Raw genomic sequence first — 17104 nt, 5'->3', positions numbered from 1 at the left:
ACTTCTCAACCTTTTAATCCTCGTTTTGTTAAATCACCATTTCGCTTCCAATTGAGTTTGATAATTTTACCTATGAAAACAAAGTGATTTTGCAAGTAAAATGACAAAATCACAACTAATTCACCTATCAACTTAAAGTGCAAATTAAAGACAAAAATGAACAACTTATACTAAAAAATAATATGAAACATATTCAAAAAGATCACAAATTTAACCATTATCACATATTCAAAGCATTTTCAAGATAAAAAGATTATTCCTTTATTGTAAAGTGTTTTGGTCAATTTGAGGAGTTTTTCAAATTTTTTGAATTTTTAAAATTCTCTAAATTTGCTATCTAGATTGACAGCATAAAAAAAAAGGCACAATGTTTATGTTTACAAGCTTACTTGAGGCTTTTCAAGGACCAAAATTTATTTTCTTAATTTGAAAGTATTTGTAGATGAATTTAAGTATTTATGGATTATATATAATTTTTTTCAAAGATTTTAACTTTTTGTCAAAATCAATGGCTCGAAAACTTGAAAAGTATAAAATTCTTATATATATATATATATATTTAGAAGATTATTTAAGGTGTTTTCAAGGTAAAAAGTGTCATTTTCTTCATTGTAAAACTCTTAAGTAACTTAATGAGTTTTTTAGAATTTCAAAATTTTATTATATTTCTTGTGTAGATTAATGACAAAAAATTATTAATCAGTTTTTCAACCTTGTTACTACCTTGTAATTTCTAATTAAAAAATAGTATCAGCTAAGTTTTAAAAAGTTAAGGAATTAATTAGGTTTTTTATGAAAACAAAATGGTTCACGAGGGAAAGGGCAATAGTGGAATAAAAATATATTCTCTATCCACAAATGAATTTTCTAATAATATACTTTGAAATGGAGTTGACAATGTTACAAAAAGTTAAAAATAGGATAGACAAGTGATTTTTTTGAAGTTCATGGGTTTTAAGTGGTATTGTTACAAACATCAAGGGAGGTTTCCAAGATTATTCCATATCTTGCCGTAGAGTTAGCCGTTTTCAAATGTAACTTGAGACGGAGATAGGAAAGCCGAACTACAAGAGTAAGATGAAACAGGTTTTGCTTGGTTGAAAACTAATACTTGGAATGTAATCCACAAATTACTGTGGAGCAATATTTTAGCAGATCAACATTAAGCATTCCAGGTACTATTTCTGTGACAGCCCCACCTTTTCCTAAGGCGAACCAAAGGGTTCGGCGGACTGCCTGCCCTACTCTCGCTAGGACTACGGAGCCGAATCGCACAAACCCTATATTATGCGCGATAGAACCCAAAGAAAACAAACAATCGGAGACCACCAAGCCAAAATATAACCTACGAAACCATACGGTGAAATGGGACATCGATTAAACACTTCAATGAAAGGAAAACGGAAATGAAAACGAAACGAAAAGTGCGCCACGTCACAATCCGGCCGGAAGTTAGCCGGATATCCGGCTGGATTCGAGGCAATAGCGAAACCAAAATTTTTTCAACTTTCCCTGTCAATCCGGCCAACAACTGGCCAGATATACGGCTGGATTCTCTGAAGAATTTTCCCGCCAGAAATTTTTCTTTCCTCAATCAAACGCCGCGCTCGCCCGGTCTTCCAAAAGTTACAAGTAAAGTTCATATACACCCATAGAACATACATTCACTAGTAAATACACGAAGGAAACATGAATAAACACTTACATACATACGTTGGAACTTTACAAGTCAAAGTGTGATACTTGAGTAAAGTATAATTAGGGTTTTCTATTTCAAAAGAACTTAACAAAAGAACATTTACACTAGCTCGACCCTTTCTTCCAAAATCATGGTTTCAAAATAGTGAACCCTGTAAGGATAACAAAGATAATAGAACGGGGTGAACTTACACTCAATAAGGTACCAAACATATAAGCAGTCAAGAATCATGGCATTTGAATTTAAATAGTCAGGTATACACGCCAGATGTAAAATGAAACATTTAAACACAATAATTCAAAGAGAAAGGATACAGGTGACTCTCAGGAGCCAAATTCCCATTTGCTTCACCAGAGCTTGATCAAATACTAGTTGACACTCCGTCAACTCTCAAGTAACATATCCAGTCCAATAGAGCACCATTTTACACTAAATTCCGTCCACCGAACATACCCCTACAGGGCCCGCAAAACAAACAGAAGCAGAGGTAGTAATACTCGAGTATGCCGGAAATCCAGAGTCTCCAATATCCAAAGATTCCTCAGAAACAGACTCCCATGGATTGTCAATTTTCTCGACCAAGCCCTTGCTGGCTCGATTCAATTAACTACCCATGAGGTTGAGCTCAAATTTCACAGGCACAGGAAGGTCGTTGGATACAAAACTCCAAATGACATCAGATCAGACACGGATAACAGATTCAAGCTTATACAGTAAGCAGATACACAAGTTAGAGAACGAGTATGATAAAGTACACCCTCGTCTCATACAGAATAAATAGATAGTACAGTCATTCAAGTCACAAATTGCAATTACAGATAAACCAAGTTGAGCAACAAATGAGGGGAGTGGTACACTCACCAGTTCAAGCACAGATACTTCAAAAGTTTTCACCCAAAGTATGGTTTTAATCGCCCAGAAACCTTAAAATAACCAAGGTAAAACAATTATGGTTCCCCAGCTACAACCCAGTAAATGGAATACATAAATGAGGCTCGACTACAAGTCGGGTGAGAATAAAAATGTGACTTTTGAGCAACAAGGATAATAGTTGGTCCTAGGGATACGAACAACCCCAAAACCCTTCATTTTTACCAAAATGCAACTCAAACTTAAAGAAATCAAACGGCCAAGAAAATTGGACAACATTTCCCTTTAAATTCCTTACTTTTCCATCCTACACTTAACCACCAACATTCACTCAAAACAGCCGCAATCACACACACAAATTATAAGCTATTAAACACACTTCCTTAGGGTCACAACACCCTTCACATATAACCATTAGATAGCTCCATAATCAATCACAACAAAGCCCCAGATTAGAAACCCTAATATGAAATTTAACCCCACAAGCGGAAATTTTCCGTAAACAACCACGACTTGTACATATAAGCTACATCTTACACCTAACCAAGCTATCATTCCATGGCCAAACATTAATCATCACATGAGAGCAGAAAAATTACCAATAAATCTGAAATTCACCATACTCTACCTTAACCCATGAAATTTCTCACAAAACTACCTAGTTAACAACTATAATCCACTAATATGCAATTATTAGAAGTAAAGAGAGCTTTTCTTGGCAAGTTACCTTATACACAAAAGAAAGATAGTAGCTTAGGCTTCTTCCTCCCAAATTAACTTCACAACAAGTTTTAATCTTCCCTAAAGAGCAACTTATATGGAGTGGTTTGCAAGATTTATGGTTGGATTTCAAGATTGGAGCAAGAAAGGATGGTGCAAGATGAAGTTTCTCTCTTCTTTCTTTCCTCAAGGAGTTCAGCCAAGCTTCAAGAAAAATGAAGATGATTTTGGTCAAAATTTGATATTTAGTAAAAGTGATAGTTAGGTCAAAGTCCAACTTCCAATCGGTTCGCGACACTTGGCACATTGGGGGGGGTTTTGTTCTCATCCTTTTGTCTACCAATGGTTTATCTATCTAGCTAACCTCTGATTATTTCCTAGCATCTTGTAAAATAATATCCTTTAATAGAAACTTCAATTAGTTGTCAAAAATATATCTCATTTACCGCACTAATGGGTCCCACATCCATAATACGCTTCAAACTTAATATGAACTAACTTAAACTAGGAAAAATGATTTAAAAACTCTACTCACTTATAAAATCTCTGAAAAATCAATATAATAGGTATAGTAAAGAAAATGCATGCGATAAAATAAATTAAAATAATATAAAATAAAGGAAATTTACGGGTCCTCACAATTTCTACTCTCTGGTTCCACAAAATCAAATCAGGAGCTGAATGTACTTCTCCATCTAATTAAGAAATACTTCCACAGTGTGAATCCTTCAACCAAGCTTTTTTGAATCACACAAACTTCGAATTTCCCCCCACAGTGCTCTCAGAATTTCGAGTAAATGACTCAATCCTGAGAGTAATCGATCAGATGAACTCCAAACCTCAATTTGGAAACACATTTCCCAACATAAATAGTCATACAACCTTGTATGTTGACATGAATATGTTCCGATGTATTAAACTTTGATTCTTGTATCACTCTTCAGCTTCCAATCAAATCTAACACATGAAGATAGATAAAATTGACAAAATTTGTTAGAGAGGTATCAAAATAAGTGACAAGATGTTCGAGCACCATTAACCAATTATTACACACACAAAAATGATTAAAATAAAAGATTTCAAAATGAAAGGAAAATAATGGTTATTTCCTCCTAACAAGCCTTTAACCATTGGAGGAGGACTCTTAGATACTTCTTTGCTGTTAAATTTAGAATTCAAATTTTGCACCTGGCAATTGAGGGTAGGAAGGGTGTGAAAAGTTGTTGGAAGGGTAAAAAAAAAGTTGAGTTAAAAAAATACACTTCTTTATAGTTTTTAGTTTGACTATACTCCTAAAATGATTTTGTCAATAAGTAGTACACCATTTTAACTTGTGGTAGATCAATAATAAATAGCTCTTTTGATCGACGAATTCTTGCAAGTGCACAGGATTAATCGTATAATAAATCATCTAAAGCATTCCAGGGATCGAACCCACGGGACGAGTTAATTTTCTATTTTAATTATTCTAACAAAGTAACAAAGTTAAATTCAAGGACCTACTATCGTGATTAGGCTAATTATATTTATCTATTTAGTGCATAGTTGTATGTCCCTTCTTATTTCAATACAAACCCTAAGAGCATGTTTAAGATGGCCAAGTATAAACATGTAATTAAATCATGATAAATAAATCATAACAAAAGGCAAGAGATTAAACTAGAAAATTAATCAAATTCCTTCATAAAAATCCCAACCTTAGAAACAATATAGTTCAACATGATTTGGAATAAAACCATGAATTCAAAGAGTTACTACAAAGATAAAAAAAAAAAAAAGAGTAAGAAAACTTCTCAGTTGTTTGCTCCAATCTTCTCTTTGCGCACTCCATTAATTTGCTTCTGTTGATCTTGATCTCTCAAGAATAAACTATGAAAAGATATTAAAACTAACCTAAACTAATGTTTTCCACCCCTAAAAATGTCCTAGATAACCCCTATTTATAGTTTCTTAAAGTAGTATTTGAAACGGGGTAGGATTGGGCTTATTGGAGGTAAAAATGAAAATTTCGTGCATTTTTCAGATGAACACTGGTGCAAAAACTGGCATAAACTCCGGCGCCGGAGTTTCATCAGATGACTTGACCAGAACAACTCCGACATGAACAATGCTGCAAGTTATTGAATATCCACGAATGGATCGTTTCGGATCCGCGTGTGGATCTAATTTAAGGCTAAAAACCTCCATAAAAAAGGCCGAATCAGCTCTTGTTTAAAACATGAAAGTTGTAGCCCTTTCAATAAGATTTTGAAAGACTCAAGAACCAAATCATTTGAAGGTTTGGATTCTGAGATATGCCCAAAATATTGAGAGCTAGTCAGAAGAACTTTGCTGTGCAACTATACTTCAATAGTTTGAATATTTGGCTATGAAAATGTGAGAACTAGACTTTGATATCTTCCCAAGAATTGTGGAGTGTGCTCTTAGTTTCAAATTGAATCAAGAATAATCCCAATCTGATTTGTGTAACTCAAGTTATCGCCAAAACTTTGAAACATGCCAATCCTGTCAAACCCCATTCTCTTGACTTTCCTCTGTCATTGCATCTTCACGCCACGTTTTTAGTCCATTTTCCCTCGAATTGAGCTTTTAACCTATTAGAACAGTATAAGAGCAAAATTAAATAGTTTCTAAGTTCAAATGACATGATTAACAAGCAACTTATACTTATAAATTTACTACAATTTATACCCTATCACTCTATCCCTCCACTATTCACCTTGAAAATGATCATTTTCTTCATCTAAGATAGCTCGAGGTGGAAAACTATCCAACTGGCTTACTAACTCAAAGTCCATAAAACTAGTGGATGAAGACATCATAATCTACAAGAAATTTTTTGCCACCATTCCGGTTATAGGAACAAGTGAAGTAGAATTAAAGTTTACTTCCAAAAATATTGTAACTTTGAGTAATATATTCGATACATTAAAAGTTAGGAAGAGCCCTATGTCAAGTAGTTTGTTGAACAAGTTTAGTTTAGACTTGTTTTTGAGGTTGATAAATTTGTGTTGTTGTCCAAGAATGATACGTTTGTAGGAAAAGGATATCTTTGTAATGATTTGTTCAAACTCAGTGTAATTGTTATCAATATGAATGAAAATATTTCTATGTATATGCTTGAGTCATCATCTTCTTTATGTCATCAAGGGTTTGGTCATGTTAATTGTAGAAGAATTCATGAATGATGAAACTTGACTTATTGCCATATAGTGATGAAAAAGAAGGAAAATGCACTACATACATGTTGACTAAAATCACAAGAAATCCTTTTCCTAAAGTCGAAAGAGCATAAAAAATTTTGGAATTAATACATAGTTATGTTTGTCATATGCATGGTACACCTACTTTGGGTCCTAAGAAGTACTTTATGGAATTTATAGATGATTGCATTAGATATTATTATGTATATTTATTGCATTCAAAAGATGAAATCATGCATAAATTGAAAACATACAAATCTGAAGTTGAATTACATTGTGAAACTTTTATTAAATGCCTAAGGTTCGATAGGGGTGGAGAATATTATCATGTTAATTATTTTGAATCAATTGGGATGAAACATGAACTTACCGTTCCTTATAGACCATAACATAATTATGCAGTTGAAAGGAAAATCATATATTAACAAAAATGATTAATGCACTATTCTTAAATTCTGGCAGAAACGAAGGATACTGGGATGGAGCACTATTAATAACTTGTCATATCTTGAATAGAGTTCCTAATAAAAGGAATTCTGTCACCTTTTATGAACTTTGGAATAAAAGGAAGTCTAATCTCAACTATGTAAGAGTTGTGATTGTAGGCTTACTTTGAAACTCCCAAAACTTAAAAAGGGAAATTGGAAGAGAGAGGTGTTGGGTGCATATTATAAGAAGATGTACACAATACAAGTATATGGTAATTGAACCTAATGATTCAATTTCGGTTAATACCACAATTGAATCTAGGAATGGTATTTTTAAAGAAAATAGATGTATCTTTATTTCTAAATTAAGAGAAAATATTCCAAAATCAAGTGAATTGACAAAAGTAGATGAAGATGAATCCATTCAATTGAGAATGAGCAAACAAGTTAAAAAGTCAAAAAAATTTGACTCAAACTTCTATATGTGTCTAATTTAATGAGTTAGAGATACATTCAATAATCAAATCCCATATTGTTTCAACATTGAGATTGATCCTAAGACTTTTGAAGAAGTAATGAAATCATAAGATACTTCCTTTTGAAAGGAAATAATAAATAGTGAAATGGACTCAATTATGGATAACAAAATCTGAAAATTGGTAGACTTACCATGTGGTTCAAAACCAATAGGTTGTAAGTTGATTTTTAAGAAGAAAATGAAAGTTGATGAAACTATTAACAAGTTCAAGTCCAAGTTAGTTGCTAAAGGGTTCACGCAAAAGAAATGTGTCAACTAATTTGACACATACGCTCTAGTAGCAAGAATTGCTACAATTAGAGTACTATTTGTTCTACCTTCAATCCAAAATTTAGCCATACACCAAATGGATGTTAAAACAACATTCCTGAATGGTGATTTGGATGAAGAAATATATATGCAACAATCTAAAAGGTTTGTAACATTTGGATAAGAGCACAAGGTATGTAAACTTGTTAAATCCTTTTGTGGATTAAAACAAGCACTTAAGTAATGGCATAAAAATTTTTAACCAAATGTTACTTGCTAGTGGATTCAAGATTAATAAATTTAATATATGCATTTAATAAAGGAGTTATAATTTGTCCATATATGGATAACATGTTGATGTTTTGGACTGACTAAAAACAAGTTAAGGTCACTAAAACTTTGTTTTCTAGCAAATTTGACATGAAAGATATGGGAGAGGCAAACGTCACCCTTTGTATAAAAATCCCAAGAGACAAAAATAGTATAATGTTATCTCAATTACATTATATTGAAAATATTCTTAGCAAATTCAATCCAAGTATTTCAGTCTCAAAATCATTGGATCCTAAAATAAATTTTTTGAAAAATAAAGGGAATCCATTATCTCAATTGGAATATGCCAAAGTTATAGGATGCTTAATATGTACAATGACTTGTACTAGATTGGATATTGCATATGCTATTGGTAGTATACCACCATTCTTAGTAGATTATATTGGCAAGGTACAATCAGAATTTTGAAGTATTTGAAAGTCACAAAAGATTATGGTATATGTTATATCGGTTATACTTTAGAAAAAGAAGGATTCTTAGATACTACTTGGATCACTATTAAAGATTATCACTTTTCAATAAGTGGTTGGATCTTTATGTTAGGTGGTGGAGCAGTTTTTTAGAGATTTAAGAAACAAACATGTATCATCGATTCAATTGTAGTAGCTGAGTTTATAGCGTTCACTTCAGCTTACAAAGAAGTTGAATGGCTTCGCAATTTACTATATGATGTACTTATAAGGCTAAAACCAATATCAATTATCTCAATACATTATGATAGTGCAACTATGCTTGCTCAGGTATACAGTTAAGCGTGTAATGGCAAATCAAGGTATGTTGAATTTAGACATAGAAATGTGAAAATTTCCCAAATAGGGTTATTTCAATTGATTTTGTATGGTCTAATCATAATACTTGGATGAAAGAATTATCAAGAGAGTTGGGCTATAAGATATCAAGAGGGATGGGATTAAAGTCCAAAATCAATGACCATTAATGATGGAACTTCAATTCAACGCTAGATACAATATCTAATCTTAAATTCAATGAGTCAAAGTACATCATTTAATAGTTGAACACTATATTAATTAGACATCTCAAGGTAAAATAGTGCATATTATACTTACTAGAACAAGTATGGTTGAGTTATTGAACTCTTAATGAATCTTAAAATGCTACTAATGGTGAGGCACTATGAGTTCACCTCTATGAATGGAAGTTTGGCAAACTAGAATACTAAGGACTTTGCTTTGAAAAATTCATTAAAGGATAGCAATACAAGGCTGTAAAATTTATTATTAAAGAACATATGGTTGTATATTGATCTGTGTGTGATGTGCTTAGGTGGCTTGTCTAATAAACAAGTGGTTCAAAATTTGTCTACCATCTTGTATTGACTTGTTACAAAGAACCTTCACTAAGGTAGTAATTTACTCGAAAAACATCATTATTTATGTCTATGATTGTCAGATTATTTTGTGATATTTGAAAAGTCCATTTTCTAAATTTTAAAAATGGCAGAGGATTGTTAAACATTTTCAAAATTTAGAATTCGGCCATGGATTATTGAGAATCTGTACATGGATTGAGAATCCAACCTCAGATTCTACATGGATTCAAAGACCGGCTTCTCTCTAGAGATTTGTGAATTTTTTTTTGAATATGTAAAAATTGGATTTGCAGACGGATCCTTAGTAGTAGTCAAAAAGTTCATTTTTTTTTGTTTTGGCACCTTTTCATGTTTTGGCAGTTAACATCCCTCCAAATGATGTCTAAAACCACAGCAAAACTTTAGACCACTAATGTTTGTATACAGAAATCACTTGGCCAACATAGATTAAGAAAAAGACATGAATCATTAGAACAAATTGCATCTTTCAAGTATTATACAATCTTATTCCATAAAAGATCGTGTAGAAAGTAATTTGTTGTAGAAAATTACTCTCCTAGCTTCGAATTCTCTACAAAAAAAAAACACCATAGTTCTAGGGGTTTGTCACATTAAGTGCAAGTGTAGACAAACAACCTTCATTTTATCCTAAAGGGCCAAGTTATTACACTCTCTACATATGACAAATATAGCCGAAAATAAAGTGAATTTAATTCACAATTTGAAGCCAATCATTTTGTTTGTATTTGCCATTTTTCCTTGTATTTGTTCCTACATATTCATCAGTTGAGAATTTATCAAGGAGATTCCGCATAGATTTCCTAAGCGAAAATGTCTTCAAAACCTGCATTTTCTAAACTTTCCTCAAGAGAGATTAACAATAAATCATTTACGAATAGCTTTTGAGGTTCGATCCAGTTCAAAGATATTATCAGATAAAGTAGTCATTTCTTCATTAAAACTTCAGTTAGATTCATCTTTTTCTTCATAATGCAATCCACTTCTACATGTTCTATCATTACAATTCTCGTTAGAGTTGGTATCAAGTTCATTAAATGAATTATCTTCACTCATAGCATGAATTAGGTTATCTAATTGGCCAACTATCATCTTAGGTTCAAAGCCAATTGATTAATTATTTTTGTTTAACTTTATCAAATCTAGCATCATACTATTCAAAATGGTTAGAAATCATATCAGCTATCTTTTCAATAGTTAACTCTGAAGATACCACAAGTTCATTACTATCTTTTCAGTAGTAAAATTGCAAGGTGGAATAGATTCATTTTGAACACATTGTAATTGCAAAACAAGAAAATCATTAATATAAGCATGTTTGTAATGATTTTCCTACCTAAAATTTTGAACAATTCTTCCAACTAGAGTTACACTTATCAAAATAAGAATTATACTGCCCACATTTATCAAGCTGATCCATATATTGTACTTGCATACATGTATAAGTATCATGACATCCTTCACACAAAGTACAAATTACACAGTTTGAATTAAAAACATTAACATTCATATTTTTATTCAATTATATGCTTCAAAGCAGACAATTTATCATTTAACAAGTTCAAACCATCTAACTTAGGTGTATATAATTATGGATAATTCTTTGACCTCTACCATTCAAGCATCCAAAGTAGTAAGGATCCATCCTCTCTCATTCCTTATATGCTCTTATTCGCTTTCCTTCTTGAAACTCTAAAAGTCCCCTCGAAAATATTGTACTTGCACACATGTATAAGTATCATGATATCCTCCACACAAAGTACAAATTACATAATTTGAATTAAAAGTATTAACATTCATATTCTTATTCAATTATGTGCTTCAAAGCAGACAATTTATCATTTAACAAGTTCAAACCATTTAACCTAGGTGTATATAGTTGTGGATAATTCTTTGACCTCTACCATTCAAGCATCCAAAGTAGTAAGGATCCATCCTCTCTCATTCCTTGTCTGCTCTTATTCGCTTTCCTTCTTGAAACCCTAAAAGTCCCCTTGAAACTAACTCAGAGGTATAGTTAGTCAAGAAAAATAGAGAATAACACACTCACGAATGAAAACATACTAAACCCAAAACAAATAGCACAACTATCACACAACAATCGAAATTAAAAGTGTTTGAATCAATATGTTCTTAGCATTGATATTAATTGGAAAAATTCCCTAACAATGATTCCAAAAACTAGGTATGAATTCAATTTTAGTACTCAAATTCTTCAACTACAAGTGCACAGGTTATTCATGAGTATAGGGAAGATTCAAGTGTCAATTTCATAAGGAAGATTAATTACCTTACCAACATTTATTGAACTCCTCTATTATTTGAACTATCAAAAGTGCAAATAAATGAAGCTACACTACACTTATATAATAAAAAATAATGAAAATGACTAAACAACTTCTTAGGGTTTAGATTTTCCTCTATACCTCTTTGCTGGTGAAACGACCCAATTGATTGACTTTTATTTTTTGACTAAGTAATGTTATAAATTCATAATGTATGTGATACCCGTTTTCACCAGTATACCCTCCATATATACAACTAATCCCTACCTATTTTCTTGGAATAAAACTATCTAAAAATTCATTATATTTTGTGAAATTACTTAGTTAAAGTCACAAAGGTGCATCTCTATGTTTTTTAAGTCTACAACATAAGTTCCATACTTTTGCTAATCAATATTAGTTTTAAACTTTTGTTAGTTCATCGAACATCTATATTGTTTATAACTATTGACTACCTAGTTCCAAACATGAATTACAAAAGCATGAAATAATTTCCACAAAATAGAATATCAATAGCCAACTTCAATTTATTTAACAAAAAAGTGATTGACGAATTTTTGCGAGCGCACAGGGTCAATCGTAGTAATAATTTACCTATAGTATTCCCGAGTCGAACCCACAAGGACGAATTAATTTTCTACTTTAATTATTCTAACAAAATAACAAACTTCAACTTTAAAGAGTGTAGTTGTTAATTAAGCAATAAAAGAAACAATCAATTTAAATATAGTGGTGAGAAAACAATAAACGTAAGTCTAGAGTTTCAGGTTCTAATCCAGAATTTGAGTCAATTATCTAGTTAATTTCTTACCAAATTAAGAACACATCACACGACTATATTTTAGACCACTTCTCAATGCATCTTAAGCGTGTTTAATTAAATCCTACGCCTTTCTCAATGATCATAAGAGTTCAATTAAACCCATTAAAATTCTTAGTGATATAGGTGTGTCACACATACCCTAATCTACTCTTGTGATTAGTCTATGTGTATTTACCTATCTAATGCATGGTTGTATCTTCTTTCACAATATGACACAAACCCAATATTCATGTTCATGGTGATCAGGCATAAATACGCATTAAGAACAAGATAAATAAATCATAGTAAAAGACAAGGAATTAAACTAGAAAAATTAATCAAATTCCTTTAAGAAAACCCTAACCTTGGAAACAATTTAGTTCAACATGACTTATAAGTTAAAACCACGAATTCAAAAAGTTGCTACAAAAATAAGAGAAAAAGTAAGAAAACTTCTCAGTTCCTTGCTCCAATCTTCTCCTTGCATGCTCCTTGATTCATCTCTGCTTGATCTTGATCTCTCAAGAATAAACTATGAAAAGATGTTAAAACTAGGTTAGACTTATGTTTTCTACCCTAAAAATGACCGAAGGACCCCTATTTATAGTTTTTTGATTATATATCCTAAATAGGGTAGGAATAGGCTCTATTGGGATCGAAAAATTGTGTTTTTACACGTTTATCCGATGAAGACCGGACAATGTTCGGTACCAGTCATTGGACCGAGCACAAAGCATAAAAGGATCTAGAGATGTTCAGCGTGAAGTCATTTATGAAGTCCGGCACTGGTCATGGATCCGTCTGCGGATCGGTATGGACCTGTGCACAAATCACATTTGAAGCCTCAAAAATCCATTAAATAGCCAAAATCAATTCTTGATCAAAATATAAAAGTTGTAGCCCTTTGAACAAGACTTCCAACGCCATAAGAATCAAGTCATTTGGAGGTCTAGACACTGAGATATGCCTAAAATAATGAGATCTGGTCATAAGAACATTGCAACACAACTATACTTCAGTAATTTGGACTTTTGACTATGAAAACTTGAGAACTGGACTTTGATGTCTTCACAAAAGTTGTAGAGTATTCTCTTAGCTTCAAATTGAATTTAGAATTATCTCAATCCTATTTGTGTAACTCACGTTATCACTAAAATATTGAAACATGTCAATCCTATCAAACCCGTTCCTCTTGACTTTTTCCTCTTTCATTAATTCTTCACGCCACGTTTTTAGTCCATTTTCTCTCTAATTGAACTTTTCATCTTTTAGAATAATATAAGAGCAAAATTAAGTCGTTTCTACTCAAAATAAATTCAAATAACATGGTTAACTAGCAACTTATGCATGTAAATGTACTAGAATTTACACTTTATCAAACTCCGCCACACTTAGTCTATGCTTGTCCTCAAGCACAAGAACAAAACCAATTAAATACAAACAATGGTTATATTCAAGACTATTATTATTAAAGCAACCATTCTATGCAAATATCAAATACTAATAATAAAAGCTAAAGAGACATTTCTTCGGTTAGCTTTTAACACCATTGACCCTTTCAATTCCGGCTAACTAAATTAGGAATATAAGATATTTAGTAAGCATTTCCTTGCGAATTGCCCAAGTATTAACCAAAATCTCAAAGATATATCCACATGGAACCACAGGCTAATTTTATTATCCACATATTTTTGTTTCCTTCTTTTCATATCTTTGTCTATTTTTCTTCAAATTTCCTCACACTTAAGCTTTTTCATATTTTAACAAGGGGAACACATTTATTTCTTAGCCGTTTAAACCTTTTGATGCGAATTCCAACATCTTCCAAATGAAAGAGCTTGGTTTCTCAACTTACATTATTAAAGAATCACATACTCATAACTATCGTCATTTATTGACGTGAAAATCAATACATTTAGGTGAAGACGCCCCGGGCTACTAGGCAATTGACGGGTTTTTTATAGAAGTGCAAGTTTAATTTAGATTTATACCCGTTTAACTGCAAGTATACAGGTCAAATTGGTAGTTTAGGGCATGTATCGAGTCAATCCCATGAGGAGCAACTTAAACAAGTACTAGGTCCTTTACTTACTCTATTATTTAGACTAACTAATAATTGAAGTAAGAGAATCTATAACTACTACTACCTACAAATCTTAACTAGACAATTACAAGATAACAAATGGAGAAAATTCACTAAATACTTGAGTCTAGGGATGAAGATTCCACTTATGGCATAAACAACACAAATAGATAGATTTACCTCTTGTTACAACCCTTGTTTAATTAGGGATTCATTTCCAATATTACCAAGTCTCATTCTCATGATGAAATGGCTTAGATGTAGTCTAGTTTTCCCTATTCTCATGGTGAATAACTAGATCTACTCTTGTTTCATTCATGAAATGCAAGTTTCATCCACTTAAGTATACCTCTAATCTCATGAGTCTACTACCTAAGCTTTACTCATGTTGTTCCATCATTATTATCAATTTTCATTGAATAATAATAACTAAAATCTTGTCATTGGTGATCAAGCAATAACAAGTGATAAGCATGCACAAGTAGACAAATTAATACAAGATGTACAAGTGTAACTCATATTCATTTCATGTCATGTAGCCATAAGTTTCATCTACTCCCTAAATCTAGAAATTTAACTACTCATGTAAGATATAACAAGAAAACACATAATTTCATTGCATGAACATATCATGAATTACAAGTAAAAGATAGATTAAAGAAATCTTAACCAAGGTTAATGAAGAAGCTCCCAATGATCTTCAATTTCTTCAACAAAATGGGTACAATGAAGTCTCTAATTGTTCTTCACAAAAAGTCCTAACTAGAGAGAACAAGACAAAACTAGTTTCTAAGTTCTAATGCTAAAATTTGATATGAACCCTTTCTACTATGTTCTACTCCCTTCTAATAATATCTCTTCCCTTTTCTTTCCAAATTTGCCCCTCATTAAAATTTTCACATATTGCTTCTTCAAGTGTACAAGAAGTCTGCTAGCTTTTAGCCGAAATTTTGTATGAAACATGAGTCAAAAAGTAAATGTGAACTGAGCGCAAGTTGTTCTGCCAATTGCAGAGAAAAGAGGAATATCCGAAGCCTAGATCCAAGGGGTGAAAAGGTGATCCGAGCTCGGATCAGTTCCCTCAGCATTTTCTTCACACGTTTTTCATGTAGTATCCGAGACCTTCTTCAAATCGATCCGAGCTCGGATCGCATGGCCTCGGATCCACTTCTCCAGAAGATCAGACGAGAGCTCGGATCACTGATAGTGAAATAATTGTGCATTTTATTTGATGTATTTGATCTTAGTTTTGGCCACTCATTGTGTAAAGTACTGGGTTTCCACTCATAATTGGTATTTGTGTCAATTGCAGGCAATTGGTGTCAAAAGTGGTAAAAAGAGATGAATTTCTAGAAGACTTATGCTTCTTAAGTGTGCCCACGCTAGAGATGTCTAACTAGTATACTGCCAATTAGGATGATGGTGCATATCACTTAATTGTTTTAAAATTAGTGGCAAACGGCACAATTTCACTGCCTCGCAAGTAGTTTAATCTGTGTTGTAGGAATAGTTAATCTAGTTCAAATAAACCTGCGTGTGTGTTTGTTAACCAGAATTGGGTCTCTCTAATTCTTTAAATTGGAGATAGATTAAATCCTATGAGCGTCTCTGGGGTTATCTATTTTACAAGGGAGTTGTTTAAGAGCATTTCTGGACTACCATATAATTAAGGAGAGATTGGTAGTTTGGCGGTTGTCAAATTGCTCGAGCCAATTTATTTTGCAAACGTGTGAATTATTTTAGGTTTCTATGATCAGTTGCATGAGTCGGTGCTGAAATCATTTCCTTGACTAGGTTGTATCAATTAATTGTTAATTATATTCTTTAGTTACTGCACTTTTTGCGAATTGAAAATTCAGTGCCTTTACATATTTAATTTGTTCTTTTATTATTCCTTCCTAAAATCCCTCAAATTCTCTGTGTGCAGTAAATCTACCAGTTCCTTGAGGAGACGACCCTACCCACCACTATATTCATTTAGTTTAGAGAGTAGGCATTGATATAAATTTTATTTTTGGTAGTTTGACAGCCACCAATCAAAGGGGATGAAAATGGATCCGAGCTTGGATCCTTCTCCCCTGTTTTCACCTTCAAATTCTATCATCTTTCGCTCAATTTTTGTCTCCTTGTTCCACTTGTCCGTTGTCCTCCAACTAGCACCTTGCCTCTTCTTTATCTTATCTAAGTGTTTCATGCACCAATAACTTACAAAATATCACATGTTTATGTATTAATCTACTCATTTTGCAAGTTCTGATCATTAAACAACACTTGAAGCAATTTGCACCAAAAAGAGCTTAAGTATGGCTAAGAACCTCTAAAAATATGACCAAAGCTCGTGCAAAACCGTACGAAATATATGTGAAATATTCACTTATCAAACTCCCTCACACTTGAATCATTGCTTGTCCTCAAGCAATACAATAAACCACTCAAACAACAATTCAAGTGCCAAATAGAACATATGTTTTCTCAAATTCACTTCTCACAACTTAACTATTAATCACAATGCAATTTTTCAAAATATACTCAATACTCATAATACT

Source organism: Coffea eugenioides, chromosome 4, assembly GCF_003713205.1.
Source record: "Coffea eugenioides isolate CCC68of chromosome 4, Ceug_1.0, whole genome shotgun sequence".
NCBI classification, from domain to species: Eukaryota; Viridiplantae; Streptophyta; class Magnoliopsida; order Gentianales; family Rubiaceae; genus Coffea; species Coffea eugenioides.
This window is presented reverse-complemented; position numbering follows the sequence as displayed.